At 46.6% G+C, this 5,000-nt stretch overlaps 1 protein-coding gene across 1 annotated transcript in view; it reads right to left on the bottom strand.

Moving 5' to 3' along the window:
- HSD17B10 (hydroxysteroid 17-beta dehydrogenase 10) overlaps nucleotides 1-5,000 on the bottom strand; it is a 147,515-nt gene that overhangs the window by 129,085 nt on the left and 13,430 nt on the right. The window lies entirely within an intron of this gene.

Here is a 5,000-nt window from a genome sequence, read left to right as displayed (position 1 = left end):
TCCTAATGTATTATTTTAAGTTTCTGTGTGATCTCTGAACTCTTAGATCTCTCTGTGGTGTAGTAGTTTTGTCTTGTGTTTTAATTATTTACTATTAAATATTTTAAAACCTACCTGTGGCTGGTTAATGTAGAGATAAATTATGCTTTAGAGTACATTATGTATTTAGAGTCTACTGTCCAAGCCCTTCCAATAAGCCTAGACTGAATAGTCACATTACCATTGGAGAATATTGCACAGTAATAATTGGACACCCTTAAAAGCCTTTTAGTAGCTATTAGCCAAGTGGTAGCAGGGATTACTACCATATGGTCTGGGTAAACTAGCACAGCTGAAGAATCTGTGTTAGCCTTTCCCAGGAGTGTCTGTGAAGTTGTATAAATAAATAAATACTTATCTCAAAGTGCGTGTGTGTTGTCAGCTACTTGGCAGGGACATGAAGCACTGGTTGGACAGAGAGGGTACTGGAGGTTTTAGCTTGCCCAGCTAGGCTGAGACCTGGACCCTATAGCTGTGCCAGTGGGGAGTCTTATTGGGGAACTGGTGAGAAAGGGAGCAACCAGCCCCAGACTGACTGTGATCTCTGTGTGCACTTAAGGAAAATTGTACCTCACTGTGTGTATTAGGTTATCCTTTTTTCTCTTCTATGAGACAACCTTCCTAGCGTTAGTGGTGAGGATTGAGGCTCCTTGGATTGCTGGGCCAGGGCACGCTCATCACAAGTGTTTGAAACTGGTGGGATCTACTTCACATACTAATTGGCTTGTAGTGGTGTGGGTAGAGCGAATTCCTGTAGCTTATGTGCAGTGATTTCCAAAAAAGTGTTTTGTACTCAGCCACGCAGTGTAAACTCAAGAGTTCAGATCACAATTGTTTTATTTCTTTTGTTAGCTTAGTGTTAGTCAGGGTGAGCAGGCAGCATGTCAGCAGAGGAGTATGGAAAGCTGAAAAGGAGCCAGCAGGCAGAGATGTGCCAGGCTAGGGGACTGGTGCATGGAACCCCGACTAAAGCAGACCTGATTGCAGCCTTGGTTACAGCTGCATCAGGAAACAGCAGCCTGGAGGACAATCAGACTGACCGTGGAGATGCAATACCCTCGGAGAATGGACAGCAAACTTTCTGCAGTGGACTTAAAAATCAGGCTGGAGCTAGAGAGAGTTGAGTTGGAGGCCAGGCGTATGGAACTAGCAGCAGCAGCAGCGAAAATGAGGAGTCTACAAGCTGAGGAAAATGAACGGCAGAGGAGGCATGACAGGGAAGTGCTGACTCTTCGCCAGAGTCATGGAAGTAATGGGGAAGGGAGTAACCGGACCCCAGAAGCACAAAAGGTCAGTAAATTTCTTCCACAGTTTAAAGACAGGGATAATTTTGATAGCTTCATTCACATGTTTGAGCGGGTATGTAAACAGTATGAAGTTGACCAAGGGCTCTGGGTACGGTTCCTGACCCCCTTACTCCATGGTAAAGCTGTAACTTCTTTAACAAAAATGCATGACACTGACCGTTTTGATTATACTGCTGTAAAAAGACTTGCTGGAATGTTTTAAGCAAATACCTGAAATATATAGGAAAAAGTTTCACGAGCATAGACGCAAGGCAGATGAAAATGTATGTGAATATGTTGAACTGAACACTTATTTTCATAGCAGGCAGACCTTTTGGTAAGGGAACAAGCCCTTAGCACTTTGCCAGAGGACATGAGGATCTGGTTAGCTGATGGACAGTGTGCTACTTCAGAAGAGTTGGGGAAGAAGAGAAACATATACCTGGCAAGCAGGGCAGCCCTGCACAGGAAGGGGACCCCCAGTACTGCTAATGGGTCTAAAGGAACCCATGATGGGCTGCACAGACTGCCCCAACAGAATCTACCAGTAGCAGGGGAAGCCACTAGTCCAGGTGCATGCCCAGCAGCTAGGGTTAAATGTTTTTAATGCAACCAGTGTGGTCATGTGGCATACAGACGTCCACGGCGGCAAGGTGGGGAACCAGTAATTGGGAAAGACAAAATGCCAACAGTGGGTTGTCTTGAGACAACAGGGGTATGGAACTACCATCCTGCAGATGTCCTGAGAGGGAAGGATTTGTATGAGGCAGTACTATGTACTTATGCAGTTACATGAAGTGAGGCTAAGAGACAAACATGTGGATCTGGTAGCCTGGGGGAGACCCAGATAGACTGCATACTTGCAGCCAGGACTGCTGAGGTGGTTACTTCAGGGAGTGAGCTACGCTGTAGCAGTGAGACAATGTGAGCCACAGCTGCTTGTGGGTACTGATGTTCCCTTGGGACAGGGTAACTGCAACGGTAGAGGCGAGTAGTAGTAGTACCCAGGCTGACAAGTGAAGCACCACTGTCAGAGGATACCAAACTTCCTGTGGAAGGGGAGCTGGGAAGGGTTAACAAGGAGAGACTCGAGACAGGCTCAGCTCTCAGACCCTACATTGAAAGGCTGGTGGCAGGTAGCTAGGGAGGCACCTCATTCTCAAGGGAAGGGGGAATCTGTATACTGGAACAAAAGGGTTACTGTACAGAGAGTGGACCCCCTGAGGGAGGGCTAGAAGGTGAGACTACAGCAGCTGGTAGTGCCTAGAGCTTACCATCTGGCACTTCTAGGCATAGCCCATGATATTCTCTTTGCAGGTCATATGGGCATAAAACGTACAAAGAGGCGTATTATGCAAAACTTCTATTGGCCTGGAATTTCCAGAGATGTAACAGGGTACTGCAGGACCTGTGAGCAGTGCCAAAAGGTAGGCAAGGCAGGAGACAAGGGGAGAGCTCCTTTGATGCCTTTGCCTGTGATTGAGGAGCCATTTCAGAGGGTAGCTATGGATATTGTGAGTCCTGAGTACCCAAAGTTCCACAGGGAAAAAAGTATATCCTAGTGGTAGTGCATGGTAGTGCATTATGATACATAATACCCTGAGGCAGTGGCTTTGTCCTCCACGAAGGCAGAGAAGGTGGCAAATGCTTTGTTAGAGATTTTCAGCAGGGTGGGTTTCCCAAAAGAAATACTGACTGATGGAGGTGCCAATTTCATGTCAGACCTGCTGGCTTGTCTGTGGGGTGAAGCACATGAAGACCACCCCCTACCATCCCCAGACTAATGGTCTTGTTGAAAAGTTACTCTACAATCAAGTCCATGCTACGGGCATTTGCAGATCAGTTTAAGGGGGAGTGGGACAAATATTTGCCCCATCTGTTTGCTTAGAGAGAGGTTCCCCAGGAATCCATAGGTTTTTCACCCCTTGAGTTGCTGTATGGGCCATAGGGTGAGGGGATGTCTAGATTTAATTAGAGATGAGTAGGAAGGTGAGTGCGAGTCTCACAAGGAGTCTGTTGTAGCATATCAGGACATGGCTCAGGGAACTCATGGGCCTGGCCCAGGAGAACCTGGCAGAAGCTCAACAGAAAAAAAGGTGTGGTACGACAGGAATGCTCAAGCTAGAGAGTATGCTGTAGGGCAGCAGGTGATGGTTCTCATTCCTGTCAGACACAAGTTGCAAGCAACTGGAGAGGGACTCTACAAGGTGGTAAGAAAGATGATGTTAATTACATGGTGGAACTGCTAGGCAGAAGGCAGGGGCACAAATTGTACCATGTTAACATGATGAAACCTTACCATGATAGGGAGGGCTCTTGAGCTGAGCATTTGCAGTGGATTGCAGGAGGAGTCTGAGAAAGATCTTGTGACTGGTCTCCTCAGTGAAAATTGGGCTGACACCTCGGTGGAAGGGGTAGCAATATCCCAGCAGCCATCTCCTACCCAGGTTCAAGAAATCAGAGCAGTGTTGCAAGAAATTGGGGACGCATTCACTGGGAAACCAGGGTGCACCCACCTGGAGCAGCACCAGGTGGATACAGGACCCCAAAGGCCCATCAGACAGGCTCCTTATAGGGTGCCTGAGAGAGAGTCAAACAGACTCTGAGGGAGGAGGTACACGAGATGCTGGAACTAGGGGTGATTCAAGAGTCTAACAGTCCCTGGGCCTCACCAGTGGTGTTGGTGCCAAAGTAGGATGGCAGCACCAGGTTGTGTGTGGATTCCAGAAAACTAAATATAGTCACACAGAGGCAAATGCTTACCCCATGGTGAGGACAGATGAGGCCCTACAGCAGCTGAAGGGGCTAAGAATCTTACAACCATTGATCTTACCAAGGGTTACTGGCAGGTGCCCTTGACTCCCAGTGCTAGAGAGGTCAGCCTTTGACTCCTTTTGGTTTGTATGAGTTCACAAAGATGCCCTTTGGAATGAAGAATGCCCTAGCGACTTTCCAGAGGCTGGTAGATCATCTCAGCAGGAGGGTTTGCCCTTGCTTACATGGATGATATTGCCATCTACAGCCATTCCTGGCAAAGAGCACCTTCAGTATGTCAGGGAGGTGCTGGGCAGACTACAGAGGGCAGGGTTGACCATTAAGCCGAGCAAATGTCAAGTGGGTATGGCAGAGGTCTCCTACCTAGGATAGAGTGGGAAGTGGTAAGATAAGGCCAGAACCTGCCAAAGTGGAAGATATTCAGGCATGGTTTGCACCAGTTACCAAAAAGCAGGTGAGGGCATTCTTGAGGACAGCAGGGTATTACAGAAAGTTCATTCCCAATTATAGTATCATAGCTGCTCCCCTCACAGACCTGACAAGGAAGAACAGGCCACAAGACAAATATTAAGCAAATATATAAACTGCAAATCTTATTAACACCCTCTGCCACAAAACTTAAGAAAACATAAATGGACAGTTAAATATAGTGCACTAAGAAAAAACAAATGGTTAAAAGTTTCTCTCGGACAGCTGATGGTGACTGTAAACTGTTAAAGAAAACATCAACTACGTACTTTTCACTTTTTCATAGTGGAGATCACTATCTTGAGCCACATACTGGAATTTTCAAGCAATTCAAACTTTTTCACAAGTTTCAATAATGAGCAACCAATCCTCAATCTTGTTTTGTACCAAAAAACAGAAATGAGAATCGGCTCAATAACTTATCAAAATTGA

This window comes from Protopterus annectens, chromosome 1.part0 (genome assembly GCF_019279795.1).
Source record: "Protopterus annectens isolate FY-2018-M chromosome 1.part0, PAN1.0, whole genome shotgun sequence".
Taxonomy (NCBI): Eukaryota; Metazoa; Chordata; order Ceratodontiformes; family Protopteridae; genus Protopterus; species Protopterus annectens.
The sequence above is the reverse complement of the archived record's forward strand: the minus strand, read 5'-3'. Positions and strand labels throughout refer to the sequence as shown.